The sequence below is a fragment of the Heterodontus francisci genome, chromosome 35 (assembly GCF_036365525.1).
Source record: "Heterodontus francisci isolate sHetFra1 chromosome 35, sHetFra1.hap1, whole genome shotgun sequence".
NCBI classification, from domain to species: domain Eukaryota; kingdom Metazoa; phylum Chordata; class Chondrichthyes; order Heterodontiformes; family Heterodontidae; genus Heterodontus; species Heterodontus francisci.
Window position 1 is genome coordinate 18,133,988 of NC_090405.1, and position 23,366 is coordinate 18,157,353.

The following is a 23,366-nucleotide window of genomic DNA, read 5'->3' on the forward strand; positions in this document are numbered from 1 at the left end:
CACATCTTTACATCTTTCCACCATTTACGAGGCACCAGTCAGGAGTTTGATGGAATACTCTCCACTTGCCTGGATGAATGCAGCTCCAACAACACTCAAGTAGCCTGCTTGATTGCCCCCATCCAGCAGCTTCAACATTCACTCCATTCACCACTAATGCACAGTGGCAGCAGTGTGTACAATCTACATGATGCACTACAGCAACACACTAAGGCTCTTTCAACAGTACCTTCCAAACTCTGAACCTCTACTACTGAGAAGGACAAGGGCAGCAGATGCAAGGGAGCACTACCACCAGCAAGTCCCTCTCCAAGCCACACACCATCCTGACTTGGAACTGTATCGCCATTCCTTCATTGTCGTTGGGTAAAAATCCTGGAACTCCCTTCCAAACAGCACTGTTGGTATTCCTGCATCTCAAGGACTGCAGCGGCTCAAGAAGGCAGCTCACCACCACTTTGCCAAGGGCAATTTGTAATGGGCAATAAATGCTGGCATAGCCAGCGATGCCTATGTCCCAGGAACAAATGAAAAAAAGTGAGGAAATAGTGAAGGGCTTTTATAGAATACACAGAGACATGTTTCCACTTGTGGTGGTTTCTGAAATAAGAGCCAAAAATATAACATCAACATTCATAAAACCAATGAGGAATTCATGAAAAATGTATTTATGCAGTGAATGGATAGAATCTGGAATTTGCTATCACAGGGAGAGGTTGGGGTGAATAGTATTGATGCACTTAAGGGGAGGTGGAACAAATGAACAAGTGTATGGGGAGAAATGAATTGAGGGATATACATATCGGGCTTCATTTTTTAAAATTTGTGCATATGAAGCAGGATGGCTGGAAATATGTGTAGAGCATAGAGCAGTTGGGATGATCCCAGTGCAGTGTTTTGTCTGGATGGATCTGCCCAGAACACTTGTGATGCAGGAGCTGGGAGCTTCAGTACTTCAGTGGAGGCTGATACTGACACCGGTTTTCATTTGTGGATGTTCTTAATGATTATTAATTGAGAAATTAAATTCACCTCTTTGATATTTTGCCCCGCACCTGTTCTTGAGTTAAGACATATTTTTTCTTCATGCAGGCAAATACTTGAAGGAATCGTGATGAATGTGATGGTTGCTGCACTCGAGGCACAAGGAACAGTGCAGCCAGCTCCTCTCACACACAGTAGGTACATTATCACTCAGAGTACAGAGGGATAGACAGTTCATCAGTTCCCTAGTCTCAGACTGTAGAAGTAGTCAGGCCCACATTGATTCCAAGTTCCAGAGACACATTTTCAATCAAACAAAGCAGGAGAAAAAGAAGTTGTTTCCATTTCGCCCCAATTCAGTCCCACTGACAGTCAGATACATCAATCCCAGGTCAAAATCACACCCACTAGCAGATTGAAATACAATGTGTCAATCTAAATATAATGCAGACTCAGCGAGCAATTAAATATCAGATAGAATTGGCACACGCTACTGATTGAATGGCAAAGAATCTAAGCTAATGATGTACCCTGAGATTTAAATTAAATATCATACCCAAAGCTCACACCCATTCATTATGAAGGATGTTTAAACATCCCCATAGTGTACCCTGAGATACAAGTTACATACAAGTCCAACATTCATTGCAGTGAAAGTTTCAAAGGTGCTGAAAGCTATTGTAAGCTGAGACACAAATTAGATACCAGTTCAGAACTCACGCACGCTATGAAATTGAAAGATACAGAATCAATTCTATTAGTGTAGATTGATCTAAACATTATATACCATTCTAAAAACTCATACAATATCAAATTGAAATACAGTATCAATTCCATTAGTGTAGATTGATCTAAACATTATATACCATTCTAAAAACTCATACAATATCAAACTGAAATACAGTATTAATTCCATTAGTGTAGATTGATCTAAACATTATATACCATTCTAAAAACTCATACAATATCAAACTGAACTACAGTATTAATTCCATTAGTGTAGATTGATCTAAACATTATATACCATTCTAAAAACTCATACAATATCAAATTGAAATACAGTATCAATTCCATTAGTGTAGATTGATCTAAACATTATATACCATTCTAAAAACTCATACAATATCAAACTGAAATACAGTATTAATTCCATTAGTGTAGATTGATCTAAACATTATATACCATTCTAAAAACTCATACAATATCAAACTGAAATACAGTATTAATTCCATTAGTGTAGATTGATCTAAACATTATATACCATTCTAAAAACTCATACAATATCAAACTGAAATACAGTATTAATTCCATTAGTGTAGATTGATCTAAACATTATATACCATTCTAAAAACTCATACAATATCAAACTGAAATACAGTATTAATTCCATTAGTGTAGATTGATCTAAACATTATATACCATTCTAAAAACTCACACAATATCAAACTGAAATACAGTATTAATTCCATTAGTGTAGATTGATCTAAACATTATATACCATTCTAAAAACTCATACAATATCAAACTGAAATACAGTATTAATTCCATTAGTGTAGATTGATCTAAACATTATATACCATTCTAAAAACTCATACAATATCAAACTGAAATACAGTATTAATTCCATTAGTGTAGATTGATCTAAACATTATATACCATTCTAAAACCTCATACAATATCAAACTGAAATACAGTATTAATTCCATTAGTGTAGATTGATCTAAACATTATATACCATTCTAAAAACTCATACAATATCAAACTGAAATACAGTATTAATTCCATTAGTGTAGATTGATCTAAATATTATATACCATTCTAAAAACTCATACAATATCAAATTGAAATACAGTATCAATTCTATTAGTGCACATTGACCTAAACATTACATACTATTCCAAAAACTCATACAGTATCAATTCCATTAGTGTAGATTGATCTAATCATTGCCAGTCCAAAAATCACATACAGTATCAGATTGAGCAATGCTGATATGAAGTGTAAACTGTGATGTAAATTAGATGCCTGGACAGAACTCACCCAGACTGCGGAAATAAAAAATACAGTTGTCTATGATACGCATTATTTTCCAGCCAAAAACATCTCATACATGATCAGAGTGAAATAGATTATCAATTCCATTTGTGTAGACTGAACTCCACATTATGGCGGCACAGTGGCGCAGTGGTTAGCATTGCAGATTCAAAGCTCCACTGACCTGGGTTCAGTTCTGCAGAGTTTGCAAGTTCTCCCTGTGACCGCGTGGATTTCTGCTGTGTGCTCCAGTTTCCTCTTACAGCCCAAGAATTGCAGGTTGTTAGGTAAATTGCCCCTCGTGTGAAGATGTGGGAGGGAATATGGGATTGATGTAGGATTAGTGTATATGGGTGGTTGTTGGTTGGCACAGACTCGGTGGGTTGAAGGGCCTGTTTCAGTGCCGTATCTGAAAATAAAATTACAAACCTGTAAAAACTCTCATCCAGGGGTATGGTGATTTTGTGGTTACTTTACAGGACGAGTAATCCAAAAGTCTCCACTAATGGACCAGAGACATGAGTTCAAATTCCACTGCAGCAGCTGGGTAATTTATAGAATCAAAGTAAGTTTATGGCACAGGAAGAGGCCAGTTGGCCCATTGTGTCTGTGCCAGATGAAAACTGTCCACCCATTCTAATCCCACCTTCCAGCATTTGGTGCATAACCCTGCAGATTACGTCATTTGAGGTGTATATCCAGACTCATTTTGAATGAGTTGAGGGTTTCTGTCTCAACTCCCCTATCAGGCAGTGAGTTCCAGACCCCCTCCACCCTCTGGCTGAAATAAAACTTTTCCTCATCTCCTCTGTAATCTTTATACCAATCACTTTAAATCTATTCCCCTAGTCACTGACCTCTCTGCTAAGGTGAACAGGCCCTTCACTTCAACTCTATACAGGCCCCGCAAAATGTTGTACATTTCAGTCTGATCTCCCCTCAGCCTCCTCTGTTCCAAGGAGAACAGCTCCATCCTATCCAATCTTTCCCCATAGCTGCATTTTTCCAGTCCCGGCAACATCCTCGTAAATCTCCTCTGTACCCTCTCCAGGGCAATTACATCCTTTCTGTAATGAGGTGATCAGAACTGTACACAGTACTCAAGTTGTGGCCTGACTAATGATTTATACAGTTACAGTACAACCTCCCTGCTCTTATATTCTATACCTCGTCGAAAAAAAAAGGATTCCATATGCCTTTTTAACCACCTTATCAACTTGTCCTGTTACCTTCAAGGATCTGTGGACATTTACTCCAAGGTCCCTCACTTCCTCTACACCTCTCAGCATTTTCCTATTAATCGTGTATTCCTTTGCCTTGTTTGACCTCCCCAAATGCATCACCTCACACTTCTCTGGATTGAATTCAATTTGCCATTTTTCTGCCCATCTGACCAGACCATCAAGATCTTCCTGCAGCCTACAGTTATCCTCCTTGCTATTTACCACATGGCCAATCTTTGTGTCATTTGCAAACTTCTTGATCATGCCCCCTACATTTACATCCATGTAGACTACATCATAAACTGCACTACCCTCATCTATTTTCCTTGTTAATTCTTCAAAATTTCGATCAAGTTGTTCAGACAAGATCTTCCCTTAACAAATCCATGCTGACTATCCTTGATTAATCTGTGCCTTTCTAAGTGACATTTTATCCTGTCTCTCAGAATAGATTCCAATAATTTTCCCACTATTGAGGTTAGACCGACTGGCCTGTAATTATTCGGTCTAGCCCTCACTCCCTTTTTAAACAGAGGTACAATGTTAGCCGTCCTCCAATCCTCCAGCACAACACCTGTATCCAATGAGGTCTGGAAAACGATGGTCAGACCTTCCGCTATTTCCTCTCTTGCTTCTTTTAACAGCCTGGGGTACATTTCATCCATCCCTAGTGATTTATCAACTTACAAATAAGCTAATTCCATTAGTATGTCCTCTCTCCCTCTGTTGATCATATCCAATACTTCACACCCCTCTTCCTTATCTACAATATCTGCATCGTCCCCCTCTTTTGTGCAGACAGATGCAAAGTATTTATTAAGAACAATGCCAACATCTTCTGCCCCTACATATAGGTTACCTTTATGGTCTTTTCTGTGCCCTCCTCTTTCCTTAGTTATCCTTTTACTCTTAATGTATTGATAAAACATCTTTGTGTTTACCTTGATTTTGATTGCCAATATTCTTTCATGCCTCTCTTAGTTTTCCTAATTTCAATGTTGATTTCCCCCCTCCACATTCTATAGACCTCTTAGCTTTCTGTCGTATTGAGTTCTCTGTGTCGGGCATAATTTTTCCTTCACTGCCATATCATACCCATAAGCTCCTTGACATCCATGGGGCTCTTGATTTGGCCTTCCCACCCTTTTTCTTTGAGGGAACATGTTGACTCTGAACCCCTGGAATCTCCCCTTGAATTCTTCCCATTGCTCTGACACTGATTTACCTTCAAGTCCCTGTTTCCAGTCCACTTTCGCTAAATCACTCCTCAGCTTAGTAAAGTTGGCCTTGCCCCAATTGAGAACTCTAACTCTTGTTGTATCCTTGTCCTTTCCATAATTATGTTAAAACTGACTGAATTATGATCACTACCACCAAAATGCTCTCCCACTGCCACTCCTTCCACCTGCCCATCTTCATTTCCTAAAACTGCGTCCTCTCTTGTTGGACTTGCTACATATTCGCTAAAATATTTCTCCTGAATGCATCACAAGAATTCTGCTCCCTCAATTCCTTTTACACTAAAACTATCTCAGTTAATGTTTGGGTGGTTAAAATCCCTTTCTATTGCTGCCGTACTGTTGCTTTGACAAAAATTGCCACTCTCCCTCCTTTCTTATCTCCCTCCCTATCGTGTCTGAAAACCCTGTAACCAAGACTGTTGAGCTGCCATTCCTGTCCCTCCTTAAGCCATGTTTCTCTCAGAGCTATGATATCATACTGCCACCTGTCTATCTGTCCTCAGCTCATCTGCTTTATTTGCTATACTCCTTGCATTGAAATAGATACACTTGAGCACTGCCAAACACTTTTTTAATTTTCTAAACTTTGTTTCCTCAGTCTTCCAGACTCATCCATTAATTCTCTGCCTTCCATTTTCATTTCTGATTTTGTCCCATCTGACTCTACCTTCCAGTCCCCATCCCCCTGCCAAACTAATTTAAACCCTCCCCAACAGCTCGAGCAAAATGCCCCGCAAGGAACTCCGTCCCAGCTCTGTTCAGGTGCAACCCGTCCGACCGGTCCCAAGAATCTAAAGCCATGCCTCCTGCACCATCTTTCCAGCCACACATTCATCTGTCTTCTTCTATTCCTGTACTCACTTGCGCTTGGCACTGGGAGTAATCCGGAGATTATTACTTTTGATGTCCCATTTGCAAATTTCTTACCTCACTCCCCAAATTCTGACTGCAGGACAACATCCTTATTTCTACCTATGTTGTTTGTTCCGATGTGGACCACAACTGCTGGCTGTTCACCCTCCCCTTTCAGGATGCTCTGTAACTGCTCAATGACATCCTTGATCCTGGCACCAGGGAGGCAACATACCATTCCTGGATTCATGTCTGCGGCTACAGAAATGCCTGATTGTTCCCTTGACTATTGAATCACCTATCACTATGGCTTTTCCAGTCTTCCTTGTACCTCCCTTTGCAGCTGAGTCACCCATGGTGCCATGGACTTGGCTCTGGCTGCACTCCCCAGGGAAGCATCACTGTCCTCCATATTCAGAACTGAATACCCGTTGGAGAGCGTCATGCAGCCAGGGTGTCCTGCACTACCTACTCGATTCTTTTTGACTGCCTGTTGATCACCCATTCCCTCTCTCCCTGCATACTCTTAAGCTGTGGGGTGACCACATCTATAAACGTGCTATCGATGTAGCTCTCTTCTCACGAATGCACTGCAGTGTCACCAGCTGCCACTCAAGTTCCAAAACCCAGAGCTCAAGCTGCCACAATTGAGAGCACTTCCTGGCACAAATGTTCTCTAAGATAGTGAAAGCATCCTGGAGCTCCCACATATCACAGGAGGTGCACTCTCAAGGTTGAAACACCCCTGCCATTAGTTGACCATTTGCTACTGCTAAAAAAAACCTTAACAGTACTACAACACCTTAGAATTATAAATAAAACTTTCCTAGTACTGATAAATCCCACTAAAAATCAATACAGTTCACTAGTTAAGATAAACCTTACTCCAAAAAACTCACCAACGATTCACTTGTCCCTTATCATTAATACTTAATTTATACTCTTTTTATTCTGCCTATTGTTGAAATGCTATAACCCAGCCATTTCCACACCCACCCTAACAGTGGTGTACTAACTATTTACAGTTACTCCCTAACAGCCGTTAATCACAACCAGTCACCTTGCAGCTTTCCTGTGATGTCACTATTCACTTTGTTTCCAAACTCCAGCTTGCTTGGACTCCTGTCCACTCCGCTTTCACCGTTTCCTGCTCTCTGAGTGAACTCTTGCTTACTCTCTCTCTCTCCCCACCCCGGGCTCTTTATGCTCCACTCTGATCTCACTGTTTCCTGCTCTCTTGATGCATCAATATTTGTTTGCGTTGTGTTTAATTTAAAATATGGATTAACTGTATTTCACAGTTGTCGGTTTTATTTGGTAGTCCTGTACAAGTTGTGGATTGGTATTCAATATTTAGCTCTGTGAAAATGATTGTGAATGAAAACATAACTTTCAATCTTATACATGGGCTGGTCTGCAAGCTCCAAGTCCTTCACTTTGTAGTAATGGAATTGATACTGTATCTTTCAGTCTTAATCTCTGTGGGATTTTTGAACTGGTATGTAATGCATAGCTCGGTCGAACGTCTGATGTACATTATTGGGATTCATAGGATCATAGGAAATAGGGGCATTAGGCCAATCAGCCCATTGAGCCTGCTCTGCCATTCAAACAGATCGTGGCTGATCATATCCCTCTTTGCCATTTTTCCCTGCTATCTCCATATCCCTTGATCCCGGTAGTATTTAGAAATCTATTGATTTCTGTCTTGAATATGTTCAGTAATTGAGCCTCCACAGCCCTCTGGGATAAAGAATTCCACAGATTACCCACCCTCTGAGTAAAGAAATTCCTGCTCATCTCAGTCTCAAATGGCCTGTCCTTATTCTGAGACTGTGTCCCCTTCTTCCAGACTCACTAGACAGAGGAAACATCCTATCCATATCTACCCTGTCACACCCTGTAAGAATTTTGGAAGTTTCAATGAGATCACCTCTCATTCTTTGAAACTCTAGAGAATTTGGGCCCAGTTTCTGCAGTCTCTCATCATCAGGGGATTAGTCTGGTGAATCTCCATTGCATTCCCTCTGTGACAAGTCTATCCTTCCTTAGATAAGGGGAGGTGATGGCGTAGTGGCATTGTCATGGGCGGCACAGTGGTTAGCACCGCAACCTCACAGCTCCAAAAACCGAGGTTTGATTCTGGCTACTGCCTGTGCAGAGTTTGCAAGTTCTCCCTGTGACCATGTGGGTTTTTGCTGGGTGCTTTGGTTTCCTCCCGCAGCCAGAGACTTGCAGGTGATAGGTAAATTGGCTGTTGTAAATTGCTCCTAGTGCAGGTAGGTGGTAGGGAATATGGGATTACTGCAGGGCGAGTATAAATGGGTGGTTTATGGTCAGCACAGACTCGGTAGGCTGAAGGGCCTGTTTCAGTGCTGTATCTCTAAATAAATATAAAATAAGGAAACCAAAATTGTACAGAATACAGTGCTCGACCCCAAGGGTCACTGTTGGAACCACTGCTTTTTTTTGCTACAGATAAATGACTTGGATCTTGGAATATAGAGCAGAATCTCAAAATATGCCGATAAAACCAAACTTGGAGAAGTGGCAAACAGTGAGGATGAAATGAACCGCCTGCAACAAGACAATGATAGGCTAGCAGAATGGGCAGACAGGTGGCAGATGGAATTTATTAGTGACTAGTGTGAGGTGATGCATTTTGGCAGAAGAAATAGGGAGAGGCAATATATACTTAATGGCACAGTTCTAAAGAGTGTGCAGGAATAGAGGGACTTGTTCACTATAATGTGAACAATTTTTCTTCTTGTGTGGCTCTCAGATTTGTAAACTTCACTGTACTGGAGTGAGGTGACATCTACTGGCAGGAAGCAAGAACTGCAACCAAGCAGCAGATACTCCATAGTCTGTCAGGGTGAAAGAAACATTGCAATGTGAGGAAATAGTGAATGGGTTTGATTGGGTTGATGGAGACATGATACCACTTGTGGTGGAGTCCAAAGCAAAGGCCAGAAATATAAAATTGTCATTATTAAAAGATATGAGGAATTCATGACAAATGTATTTAGGTGGTGAGTGGGTGGAATCTAGATAGAATAGAAAGTGAGATTGGGTGGACAGAAGCAGTGTGAAAGGATGGCTCAAACAAAAGGGAAACGCCCTGAAAGGTTAACTCTGTTTCTCTCTCCACAGATGCTGCCAGAGTTTCTGAACATTTCCAGCTCTTTCTGTTTTTATTTCAGAATTTGCAGGATGTTGCTTTGATCTTAAATAAAATGGATGATTGGCTTTGGCTGCCAGTGAAATTCCACAGGAGCTAAAAGGAAGTTCTGATATCAGTGGCATGTTGATCTCGGGATATGATTCTTGCTTAGGGTCAGTGATTAATTAATGTGTGAGAGATCCTGGGTTCAAATCCTGGACAAGCCCTTCTTTGTTGGTGTTTTTAGTTTAAGGTCGTCGATTGGTTTCAGCCTTACAGAAGGCGGAATTGATTTCCATATGGAGCCTGCTTGAGGACCAGAGGGCTGGATTCAAAGAGCTTGTCGACAAAATTGGAATGAATGAAATGTTTAGAGAGCCAAGTAGGAATATAAAGTTGTAACTTTAACTGAAGCCTGGCTCCAAAAAACAACAGAACTGGGTTCTGGTATGGAAAGGAAACCTTTCCTATTTCTGTTGTTTGGCTTGCATTGGCTCATTGATTTTCTTGTTTTTCACTTTGTTGATGCCTTTGAATAATTGTGGATCCTTCTTCAGGGTGTTTTCTTTCACCAGGTAGTTCTGACCTCTGATGATGATGATCGTAATGAGCTTCAACTCACTGATAGTTTTGGAACTGAGCAGATTTCCTTTGCTTGAGTCTACAACATGGAACTCAGTCTGACATGTGGACCCATGGGAGGATTTGAATGCCACCCCTGCGTTGAAGAATACAGTTGCATCCATCCAATAAGAGACCGAGTAGAAGTGACAGTTCAGTCAGTCGAACATTAAACTTTTGATTTCAGGGTGGTGAGTTGGTGTGCCATTTTGTTTTTCCCTTTTTTAAGGCTTCATGAGCAGAGAGTACAAGGAGTGTTTGAAATGAAATTCAGCAAAACTATGAGAAAGTCTCACTTTGATTCGGGACTCTTATCTCTCTGCAGCATCTCGCTGTGAACGATTGAACTTCATCTCATTTCATTCCCAGCTCGGGATCAGTGCGGCTCAGTGGGACTTCTGGCTGTCTCCTGCTTCACAATCCATCAGTGCTGAGAAAGCAATGGGGAATATTATTCAAGGCTCTGTAACCAGAGGACACCGATTTAAGGTGAATGGCAAAAGAACCAAAGGCAACATGAGGAAAAACTTATTTTGCACAGCGAGTGGTTAAGATCTGATATGCACTGTTTGAGAGTGTGATGGAGGCTGATTCAACCATGACTTTCAAAATGGTATAAGATAATTATCTGAAGTGAAAAAAAGTGCATGTTTTCATGGAATACATGAGTCTGTGGCATGAGCTGAGTTGCTCGTGCAGAGAAGCAGCACAAGCACAATGAACTGAATGGCTTCCTTTTGTTCTGTAACTATTCTATGATCTATGATTCTTTTCAGAGTGAAATCAACACTCACATACAAGAAACTGACAGGTACAATGTAAACCCCACACTAACATACCAGCGAATGCTAGGGACAGAGTAAAACCAACTCAGTCCTAGACTAGAAACTGACAGGTGCACTGTAAACTTCGCATTACCAGACAAGAAATTGACAGTTACAGTGTGAAACCCACAGTCACTTAGCAGCAGTTGGCAGGTAACGTGTAAAAATCTTTCTTTCATATCCCAACTGCAAGGTAAAAAGGAAATTAGGTACAAACCCAGGCTCACACTTCAAAGACTGAGAGATACAAAGCAAAACACATACTCACCTACAAGTACAGAGAAGAAGACACACTCAGAGGAGGTGCAGATTAAAGACACATGCATGTAACAGAAACTGATAGGGATAGAATCAAACCCTTTCTCACTTCTCAGAAACTGATAGATATAGACAAAAGCTGATGCTCACATACAAGTTGTTGAAAGATATGTGGTGAAACTCACAGAGCAATAGCAGAAACAAACAGGTACTGAATAATACCCACAGTCACAGACCAAAAACTGAAATATACTGAGTTAAACACCACTTTCTCACACCAGAAACTCATGGCTACAAAGTGAAGCTGACTCTATCCTCCCAGGCATTGACAGGTACAAAAGAAAACACTCACGACGATACCAGGACATGAAATGTACGTAATAAAACCTATCAGCTGAAAGAATAGCATTAATGACAGGTGTGGTACCCAGAATGCTCAGCGGCCTAGAATCCGCCCCATCTGTGACAGGAGCGGCGCGCGCAGGCGCAGTAGAGACAGCTCTGTCAGGAGATGGAGCTGCGGGTTCGGAGTTGGAGCGGGATATTCACAAAGTGCGAGAAGACCGCGCCCTTTGCGGGCTCACACAGCTGGAGCAGGGCCTCAGGGCCACAATAACATGGAACAATCCCATCTGTATCCCTGCGGATGGCGACGGTGAAGCTTTTCCCGGTGAGGCTTCCCGAAACCGCGTCTACAAATGGATAAGAATTGGGGTCTGGGCAGGGAGCGTCTCTAAATGAATAAAATTTGGGTACTGGTCAGGGAGCGTCTGTAAATGGATAAGAATTGGAGACTGGGCAGGGAGCGTCTCTAAATGAATAAAATTTGGGTGCTGGTCAGGGAGCGTCTATAAATGGATAAGAATTGGGGTCTGGGCAGGGAGCGTCTGGAGATGGAGAAGAATTCGAGACTGGGCAGGGAGCGTCTCTAAATGAATAAAATTTGGGTACTGGTCAGGGAGCGTCTGTAAATGGATAAGAATTGGGAACTGGGCAGGGAGCGTCTCCAAATGAATAACATTTGGATACTTGTCAGGGAGCGTCTGTAAATGGATAAGAATTGGGGACTGGGCAGGGAGCGTCTCGAAATGAATAAAATTTGGGTACTGGTCAGGGAGTGTCTCTAAATGAATATGATTTGGGTACTGGTCAGGGAGCGTCTGTCGATGGATAAGAATTAGGGACTGGGCAGGGAGCTTCTCTAAATGAATAAAATTTGGGTACTGGTCAGGGAGCGTCTGTAAATGGATAAGAATTGGGGACTGGGCAGGGAGCGTCTCTAAATGAATAAGATTTGGGTACTGGTCAGGAAGCGTCTGTAAATCGATAAGAATTGGGTACTGGTCAGGAAGCGTCTGTAAATCGATAAGAATTGGAGACTGGGCAGGGAGCGTTTCTAAATGAATAAGATTTGGGGACTGGGCAGGGAGCGTCTATAAATGCTTAAGAATTGGGGACTGGTTAGGGAGCGTTTTTTTATGCATTCGTGGGATGTGGGCGTCGCTGGCTCGATCTCAGCTCGAGTAATGTGTCCAGTTCTGGGCACCAGGCTTTAGAAAGGACATCAAATCTTCTGAGACAGTTCAGAGGAGATTTGCTAGAATGATCCCAGAGATGAGGGGTGTCAGTTCTCTGGACAGGCTGGTGAAGCTGGGATTGTTCTCTTCAGAGTAGAGAAGGTTAAGGCAAGATTTAATAGAGGTGTTCAGAATCATGAAGGATTTTCATACGGTAGAGAGGGAGAAACTGTTTCCAATGTCCTGGGGGTCAGTAACCAGAGGACACAGATTTAAAATAATTGGCCAAAAATGTCAAGGGGAGGTGAGGAGAGATCTTTTAACCCAGTAACTGATTCGGATTTGGAATGAATTGTCTGACAGGGTGGTGGAAACAGATTCAATTATAACTTTCATAAAGGAATTGGACAAATATTTCAAAGTGAAATTCTCCAGGATTATGGGGAAATAGGCAGGGGGTTGGACTAATTGCATCTTTTTGTTAGAGAGTCAGCAGAGGCACAATGGGGCCGAATGGCCTCCTTCTGTGCTGTGTGATTCTATGAACATAAGAACGAGGAGCAGGAGTCGGCAATTCAGCCCCTCGAGCCTGCTCTGCCATTCAATACAATCATGGCTGATCTCATCACGGCAGTTCTTGTTTCTTGCCAGTAGATGTCACTTCACTCCAACACAGTGAAGTTTCCAAATCGGAGAGAGACACAACAGGAAATAATTGTTCACATTATAGTGAATGTGTGGGATTTAGAAATACTAGGAGTGGAGACGAGTTATTACTTGTCTGCTCGATCCCCATAGCCCTGTAAAATTATTTCCTTCAAATGCCCATTCAAATTCCTTTTGTAATCCTCGATTGTCTCCATTTCCACCGCCCTCGTGGGCAGCGAGTTACAGATCATCACCAATCAGTGTAAGAAAGTTCTTGCGCACATTCCCCCTGTACCTCCAGTCCAAAACCTTCAATCTGTGTCCCCTAGTCCTTGTACTAATAGTTAACGGGAACAATGTTTCCTTGCCAACTTATATAAAACTGTCACAGCCGAAAACACATCTATCAATTCTTCCCTCACTCTCGTTTGATACAGTCAGAACAACCCTAGCTTTTCCAACCTAACCTTGTAACTAAAATCCTCCATCCCTGGATCCATTCTGGTGAATTTCCTCTGCATCCTCTCAAGGACCCTCACATTCTTTCTTAAGTGTGGTAAGCAAAACTGGAAGCAACACTCCAAGTGGGGCCTAATCAGAGCTCTATAATGGTTCAGCATAACTTCCCGGCTTTGTACTCAATGCCTCTATTTATAAAGCCCAAGATCCCATATACTTTGCTAACCACTCTCGCAATATGTCTTGTCACCTTCAAAGATTGATGCACATGAACCCCAAGTCCCTCTATTCCAGCACACTCTTTAGAACTGTGCCATTAAGTATATATTGCCTCTCCCTATTCCTTCTGCCAAAATACATCACCTCACACTTGTCACTATTAAATTCCATCTGCCACCTGTCTGCCCATTCTGCTAGCCTATCATTGTCCTGTTGCAGGCAGTTCATATCATCCTCACTGTTTGCCGCTCCTCCAAGTTTGTTGTCATCGCGATATTTTGAGATTCTACTCTGTATTCCAAGATCAAAGTCATTTATCTTGAGCAAAAAAAGCAGTGGTTCTAGCACTGACCCTTGGGGAACACCACTGTCGACTATCCTCCAGTCTGACAAAGAACCATTTAATAAGACTCGCTGTTTTCTGTCCTTAAACCAATTTTCTATCCAATTGGACACTGACCCTCCTATACCACGAACCTCAATTTTGTTAACCGCCCTTTTATGTGGTACCTTGTCAAACGCTTCCTTAAAATCCATATAAACAACATCCACTGCATTCCCTTCATCAACCTGCTCTGTTAGTTCATCAAAAAATGCAGTTAGATTCGTCAAGCATGAACTCCCATTTATAAATCCATGCTCACTCCTTAATTAACTCGAACCTCTCCAAGTGACTGTTGATTTTTTACCCTGATTATTCTTTCTAAAACCTTACCCACCGCTGCTGTTAATCTAACTAGCCTGTAGTTACCCAGACTGTCCTTACACCCTTTCTTGAATAAGGGTGTCGCATTTGCCACTGTTTAATCCTCTGGCACCTCCCCCGTATCCAGGGAAGATTGGAAGATTATAGCAAGCCCTTCCGTTATCTGCATCCGCATTTCCTTTCGCAACCTGGGATGTGAGCCATCCGGACCAGGTGATTTATCTTCCCTAAGCACAGCCAGCCTTTTTAGTACCTCCCTCTCTCAATTTGTACCCTCTCCATTGACTCTACTCTCTTCACTTCAACTGATATTTTGTCAAATTCCACTTCCTTAGTGATCACTGATGCAAAGTACTCATTAAGTAGATTAACATTGCCCTGCACCTCTAAGCTTGTATTATCCTTTTTGTCCCTAATAGGCCCGACTCAACCTCTTACTACCCACTTATCATTTACATGCTGCTCAAAGATTTTTGGGTTTCCTTTCATGTTGACTGCCAGTCTATTCTCATAGAAATAGAGAATAAGCAAATATAGAAGATATAAGTATTTCCCATCCTTGATGAGGTGGAATTTTTTATGTTGTGGGTGGTAATGTCTTGGCCCACGAGTGTTGTGGAAGCAGAGACAATCAATGATTTGAAAAGGAAATTGGATGGATACTTGAAGGAAAGAAACTTGCAGGAGGAAAGGGATCGAGCTGGTGAGTGGAACTGACTAGATTGCTCCGGGGAGAGCCAGCATGGACGTGATAGGCCAAATGACCACCTTCTATGTTGTAAATGATTCTGTGTTGTTTCTCAAATTCAATCCACTGGTGCTTGGTAAATAATTTCAAAGTAAATTGTGCAACTGGAAAATCAGAACCAAGGCAAGGGACACATAAGGAAACGAAATTGCTGAAACCCAGGATTGAACCAGGGACCTTTTGATCTTCAGTCTAACGCTCTCCCAACTGAGCTATTTCAGCCCTACATTAACAGTAGCTTGGTGTCCTTGTTTTGGAAGAAAATACATACATTCAAGTTTTCCAAAAAATTAAAGAACACAACATGTGAGTAATATTCCCCATTGCTTTCTCAGTACTGATGGATTGTGAAGCGGGAGACAGCCAGAAGTGCCACTGAGCCGCGCAGACCCCGAGCTGAGAATGAAATGAGATCAAATTCAATCTTTCATCGTGAGATGCTGCTGAGAGGTAAGAGTCCTGAATCAAAGCGAGACTTGCTCATTTCAAACACTCCCTGTACTCTCTGCTCATGAAGCCTTAAAAAAGGGAAAAACAGAATGGCACTCAAACTCACAACCCTGCCATTAAAAGTCTCATATTCGACTGACAGAACTGTCACTTCTACTCGGTCTCTTATTGGATGGATGCAACTCCAACGCAGGGATGGCATTCAAATCCTCCCATGGGTCCACATGTCAGACTGAGTTCCATGTTGTAGACTCAAGCAAAGGAAATCTGCTCACTTCCAAAACTATCAGCGAATTGAAGCTGATTACAATCAACATCATCGGAGGTCAGAACTACCTGGTGAAAGGAGACACCCTGAAGAAGGATCCACAATTATTCAAAGGCATCGACAAAGTGAAAAACAAGAAAATCGATGAGTCAATGCAAGCCAAACAACAGAAACACTGAAGAATTCCAGTCCAGAACCCAGTCCTGTTGTTTTTGGAGTCAGGTCACAATTGCAGCAACAACTTTATATTCCCACTTGGCTATCTGTACATTTAGTTAATTACAATTTTGTTGACAAGCTCTTTGAATCCAGTTGTCTGGTCCTCAAGCCAGCTCCGTATGGAAGTCAATTCCACCTTCTGCAAGCCTGAAACCAATAGATAACCTTAATCTAAAAATGCCAGCAGACCAGGGCTCGTCCGGGACTTGAACCCGGGATCTCTCGCATGTTAATTAACCATACTCCCTAAGCGAGAATCATACCCCTAGACCAACGAGCCACTGACAGGTCAGGTTTTATTAGCTGCTGTGGAATTTCACTGGAACCCCCCAGCCAATCATCCATTTTTTTTCAGATCAAAGCAACATCCTGCAAATGCTGAAATAAAAACAGAAAGTGCTGGAAATGTTCAGCAGCTCTGGCAGCATCTGTGCTGTGAGAAACACAGTTAACGTTTCTGGGCACTCACCTTTTGTTTCAGCCATCCTTTCAGACTGCTTCTGTCCATCCAATCTCACTTTCTATTCTATCCACATTCTAACCATTCACTACGTTACTACATTTTTCATGAATTCCTCATTTCTTTTATTAATGACAATTTTGTATTTCTGGCCTTTGCTTCAGACACCACCACAAGTGGAATCATGTCTCCATCTACCCAATCAAACCACTTCGCTGTATCCTCACATTGCAATGTTTCTTTCACCCTGACAGACTGTGGAGTTTCTGCTGCTTAATTGCAGTTCTTGCTTCCCGCCAGTAGATGTCACCTCACTCCAATACAGTGAAGTTTACAAATCTGAGAGAGACACAACAGGAAATAATTGTTCACATTCTAGTGAATGTGTGGGATTTAGAAATACTAGGAGTGGAGACGAGTTATTATTGCACTCTGCTATTACATCTTTTATAATGGACTCCAGCATTTTCCCCACGACTGATGTCAGGCTAACCGGTATATAATTCGCTGTTTTCTTTCTGCCTCTTTTTTTAAATAGTGGAGTTACATTAACTACCGTCCAATCCATTGGAACTGTTCCAGAGTCTATAGAATTTTGAAAAAAGACCAGAAATGCATCTGCTATTTCAAGGGCCACTTCCTTAAGTACTCTGGGATGTAGATTATCAGGCCCTGGGGATTTATCGGCCTTCAATCCCATCAATTTCCCAAACATTCCCAACTAATACTGATTTCATACAGTTCCTCCTTCTCACTAGACCCTATGTTCCCCAACATTTCTGGGAGATAATGTGTATCCTCCTTTGTGAAGACAGATCCAAAGTATGTATTTAATTGGTCTGTCATTTCTTGGTTCCCCATTATAAATTCCCCCGTTTCTGACTGGAAGGGACCCACATTTGTCTTCACGAATCTTTTTCTCTTCACATATCTATAGAAGCTTTTACAGTCAATTTTGATGTTCTCTGCAAGCTTATTTCCACTTGTTAATCAATCCCTTTGTCCTCCTCTGCTAAATTCCAAACTGCTCACAATCTTCAGGTTTGCTGCTTGTTCTGGCCATTTTATATTTCTCCTCCTTGGATCTAATACTTCCCTTAATTTCTTTTGTAAGCCACAGTTGAGCCACTATTCCTGTTTTACTTTTGCACAGACAGGAATGAACAATTGTTGGAATTCATCCATGCGCTCTTTAAATTCTAGCCATTGCCTATCCACTGTCAACCCTTTAAGTAACGTTCCCCAATCTAACATAGCCAACTCCCGCCTCATACCTTCATAGTTTCCTTTGTTTAGATTCAAGACCCGAGTCTCGGAATCAACTCTCTCACTCTCCATCTTAATGAAGAAGTTTATCATATTATGGGCGCACTTCCCCAAGGGACCCCACACAACAAGATTGTTAACTAATCCTTTCTCATTACACAATACCCAGTCCAGGATGGCCTGTTCTCTAGAGGTGTTATACACCTCTATCAATTCTCCACTCAATCTCCTTTGATATAGGCAGAATAATCCTAGCTTTTCCAACCTAACCTTGTAAATAAAATCCCCCATCCCTGGATCCATTCTGGTAAATCGCCTCTGCGTCCTCTCAAGGACCCTCACATTCTTTCTAAAGTCTGCTGAGCAGAACTGAAAGCAACACTCCAATTGGGGCCTAACCAGAGTTTTATAATGGTTCAGCATAACTTCCCTGCTTTTGTACTCAATGCCTCTATTTATAAAGCCCAAGATCCCATATGCTTTGCAAACCACTCTCGCAATATGTCTTGCCACCTTCAAAGATTGATGCACATGAACCCCAAGTCCCTCTATTCCAATACACTCTTTAGAACTGTGCCATTAAGTATATATTGCCTCTCCCTATTCCTTCTGCCAAAATACATCACCTCACACTTGTCACTATTAAATTCCATCTGCCACCTGTCTGCCCATTCTGCTAGCCTATCATTGTCCTGTTGCAGGCAGTTCATATCATCCTCACTGTTTGCCACTCCTCCAAGTTTGTTGTCATCGCGATATTTTGAGATTCTACTCTGTATTCCAAGATCAAAGTCATTTATCTTGAGCAAAAAAAGCAGTGGTTCTAGCACTGACCCTTGGGGAACACCACTGTCGACTATCCTCCAGTCTGACAAAGAACCATTTAATAAGACTCGCTGTTTTCTGTCCTTAAACCAATTTTCTATCCAATTGGACACTGACCCTCCTATACCACGAACCTCAATTTTGTTAACCGCCCTTTTATGTGGTACCTTGTCAAACGCTTCCTTAAAATCCATATAAACAACATCCACTGCATTCCCTTCATCAACCTGCTCTGTTAGTTCATCAAAAAATGCAGTTAGATTCGTCAAGCATGAACTCCCATTTATAAATCCATGCTCACTCCTTAATTAACTCGAACCTCTCCAAGTGACTGTTGATTTTTTACCCTGATTATTCTTTCTAAAACCTTACCCACCGCTGCTGTTAATCTAACTAGCCTGTAGTTACCCAGACTGTCCTTACACCCTTTCTTGAATAAGGGTGTCGCATTTGCCACTGTTTAATCCTCTGGCACCTCCCCCGTATCCAGGGAAGATTGGAAGATTATAGCAAGCCCTTCCGTTATCTGCATCCGCATTTCCTTTCGCAACCTGGGATGTGAGCCATCCGGACCAGGTGATTTATCTTCCCTAAGCACAGCCAGCCTTTTTAGTACCTCCCTCTCTCAATTTGTACCCTCTCCATTGACTCTACTCTCTTCACTTCAACTGATATTTTGTCAAATTCCACTTCCTTAGTGATCACTGATGCAAAGTACTCATTAAGTAGATTAACATTGCCCTGCACCTCTAAGCTTGTATTATCCTTTTTGTCCCTAATAGGCCCGACTCAACCTCTTACTACCCACTTATCATTTACATGCTGCTCAAAGATTTTTGGGTTTCCTTTCATGTTGACTGCCAGTCTATTCTCATAGAAATAGAGAATAAGCAAATATAGAAGATATAAGTATTTCCCATCCTTGATGAGGTGGAATTTTTTATGTTGTGGGTGGTAATGTCTTGGCCCACGAGTGTGGTGGAAGCAGAGACAATCAATGATTTGAAAAGGAAATTGGATGGATACTTGAAGGAAAGAAACTTGCAGGAGGAAAGGGATCGAGCTGGTGAGTGGAACTGACTAGATTGCTCCGGGGAGAGCCAGCATGGACGTGATAGGCCAAATGACCACCTTCTATGTTGTAAATGATTCTGTGTTGTTTCTCAAATTCAATCCACTGGTGCTTGGTAAATAATTTCAAAGTAAATTGTGCAACTGGAAAATCAGAACCAAGGCAAGGGACACATAAGGAAGCGAAATTGCTGAAACCCGGGATTGAACCAGGGACCTTTTGATCTTCAGTCTAACGCTCTCCCAACTGAGCTATTTCAGCCCTACATTAACAGTAGCTTGGTGTCCTTGTTTTGGAAGAAAATACATACATTCAAGTTTTCCAAAAAATTAAAGAACACAACATGTGAGTAATATTCCCCATTGCTTTCTCAGTACTGATGGATTGTGAAGCGGGAGACAGCCAGAAGTGCCACTGAGCCGCGCAGACCCCGAGCTGAGAATGAAATGAGATCAAATTCAATCTTTCATCGTGAGATGCTGCTGAGAGGTAAGAGTCCTGAATCAAAGCGAGACTTGCTCATTTCAAACACTCCCTGTACTCTCTGCTCATGAAGCCTTAAAAAAGGGAAAAACAGAATGGCACTCAAACTCACAACCCTGCCATTAAAAGTCTCATATTCGACTGACAGAACTGTCACTTCTACTCGGTCTCTTATTGGATGGATGCAACTCCAACGCAGGGATGGCATTCAAATCCTCCCATGGGTCCACATGTCAGACTGAGTTCCATGTTGTAGACTCAAGCAAAGGAAATCTGCTCACTTCCAAAACTATCAGCGAATTGAAGCTGATTACAATCAACATCATCGGAGGTCAGAACTACCTGGTGAAAGGAGACACCCTGAAGAAGGATCCACAATTATTCAAAGGCATCGACAAAGTGAAAAACAAGAAAATCGATGAGTCAATGCAAGCCAAACAACAGAAACACTGAAGAATTCCAGTCCAGAACCCAGTCCTGTTGTTTTTGGAGTCAGGTCACAATTGCAGCAACAACTTTATATTCCCACTTGGCTATCTGTACATTTAGTTAATTACAATTTTGTTGACAAGCTCTTTGAATCCAGTTGTCTGGTCCTCAAGCCAGCTCCGTATGGAAGTCAATTCCACCTTCTGCAAGCCTGAAACCAATAGATAACCTTAATCTAAAAATGCCAGCAGACCAGGGCTCGTCCGGGACTTGAACCCGGGATCTCTCGCATGTTAATTAACCATACTCCCTAAGCGAGAATCATACCCCTAGACCAACGAGCCACTGACAGGTCAGGCTTTATTAGCTGCTGTGGAATTTCACTGGAACCCCCCAGCCAATCATCCATTTTTTTTCAGATCAAAGCAACATCCTGCAAATGCTGAAATAAAAACAGAAAGTGCTGGAAATGTTCAGCAGCTCCGGCAGCATCTGTGCTGTGAGAAACACAGTTAACATTTCTGGGCACTCACCTTTTGTTTCAGCCATCCTTTCAGACTGCTTCTGTCCATCCAATCTCACTTTCTATTCTATCCACATTCTAACCATTCACTACGTTACTACATTTTTCATGAATTCCTCATTTCTTTTATTAATGACAATTTTGTATTTCTGGCCTTTGCTTCAGACACCACCACAAGTGGAATCATGTCTCCATCTACCCAATCAAACCACTTCGCTGCATCCTCACATTGCAATGTTTCTTTCACCCTGACAGACTGTGGAGTTTCTGCTGCTTAATTGCAGTTCTTGCTTCCCGCCAGTAGATGTCACCTCACTCCAATACAGGGAAGTTTACAAATCTGAGAGAGACACAACAGGAAATAATTGTTCACATTCTAGTGAATGTGTGGGATTTAGAAATACTAGGAGTGGAGACGAGTTATTATTGCACTCTGCTATTACATCTTTTATAATGGACTCCAGCATTTTCCCCACGACTGATGTCAGGCTAACCGGTATATAATTCGCTGTTTTCTTTCTGCCTCTTTTTTTAAATAGTGGAGTTACATTAACTACCGTCCAATCCATTGGAACTGTTCCAGAGTCTATAGAATTTTGAAAAAAGACCAGAAATGCATCTGCTATTTCAAGGGCCACTTCCTTAAGTACTCTGGGATGTAGATTATCAGGCCCTGGGGATTTATCGGCCTTCAATCCCATCAATTTCCCAAACATTCCCAACTAATACTGATTTCATACAGTTCCTCCTTCTCACTAGACCCTATGTTCCCCAACATTTCTGGGAGATAATGTGTATCCTCCTTTGTGAAGACAGATCCAAAGTATGTATTTAATTGGTCTGTCATTTCTTGGTTCCCCATTATAAATTCCCCCGTTTCTGACTGGAAGGGACCCACATTTGTCTTCACTAATCTTTTTCTCTTCACATATCTATAGAAGCTTTTACAGTCAATTTTGATGTTCTCTGCAAGCTTATTTCCACTTGTTAATCAATCCCTTTGTCCTCCTCTGCTAAATTCCAAACTGCTCACAATCTTCAGGTTTGCTGCTTGTTCTGGCCATTTTATATTTCTCCTCCTTGGATCTAATACTTCCCTTAATTTCTTTTGTAAGCCACAGTTGAGCCACTATTCCTGTTTTACTTTTGCACAGACAGGAATGAACAATTGTTGTAATTCATCCATGCGCTCTTTAAATTCTAGCCATTGCCTATCCACTGTCAACCCTTTAAGTAACGTTCCCCAATCTAACATAGCCAACTCCCGCCTCATACCTTCATAGTTTCCTTTGTTTAGATTCAAGACCCGAGTCTCGGAATCAACTCTCTCACTCTCCATCTTAATGAAGAAGTTTATCATATTATGGGCGCACTTCCCCAAGGGACCCCACACAACAAGATTGTTAACTAATCCTTTCTCATTACACAATACCCAGTCCAGGATGGCCTGTTCTCTAGAGGTGTTATACACCTCTATCAATTCTCCACTCAATCTCCTTTGATATAGGCAGAATAATCCTAGCTTTTCCAACCTAACCTTGTAACTAAAATCCCCCATCCCTGGATCCATTCTGGTAAATCGCCTCTGCGTCCTCTCAAGGACCCTCACATTCTTTCTAAAGTCTGCTGAGCAGAACTGAAAGCAACACTCCAATTGGGGCCTAACCAGAGTTTTATAATGGTTCAGCATAACTTCCCTGCTTTTGTACTCAATGCCTCTATTTATAAAGCCCAAGATCCCATATGCTTTGCAAACCACTCTCGCAATATGTCTTGCCACCTTCAAAGATTGATGCACATGAACCCCAAGTCCCTCTATTCCAATACACTCTTTAGAACTGTGCCATTAAGTATATATTGCCTCTCCCTATTCC

The 23,366-nt window shown here is 41.7% G+C and overlaps 4 non-coding genes across 4 annotated transcripts; all 4 read right to left on the bottom strand.

Moving 5' to 3' along the window:
• Positions 1-15,646: 15,646 nt before the first annotated feature.
• Positions 15,647-15,719, bottom strand: trnaf-gaa (transfer RNA phenylalanine (anticodon GAA)). Its single transcript has one exon. It is a non-coding gene; the product is annotated as a tRNA-Phe (tRNA).
• A 906-nt stretch (positions 15,720-16,625) lies between these two features.
• On the bottom strand, positions 16,626-16,714 carry trnap-agg (transfer RNA proline (anticodon AGG)). Its single transcript is given in 2 exon segments — positions 16,626-16,661; positions 16,679-16,714. It is a non-coding gene; the product is annotated as a tRNA-Pro (tRNA).
• A 3,531-nt stretch (positions 16,715-20,245) lies between these two features.
• trnaf-gaa (transfer RNA phenylalanine (anticodon GAA)) lies at positions 20,246-20,318 on the bottom strand. The gene has a single exon. It is a non-coding gene; the product is annotated as a tRNA-Phe (tRNA).
• Positions 20,319-21,224: 906 nt separating this feature from the next.
• On the bottom strand, positions 21,225-21,313 carry trnap-agg (transfer RNA proline (anticodon AGG)). The gene is given in 2 exon segments: positions 21,225-21,260; positions 21,278-21,313. It is a non-coding gene; the product is annotated as a tRNA-Pro (tRNA).
• Between the last annotated feature and the right edge of the window lie 2,053 nt (positions 21,314-23,366).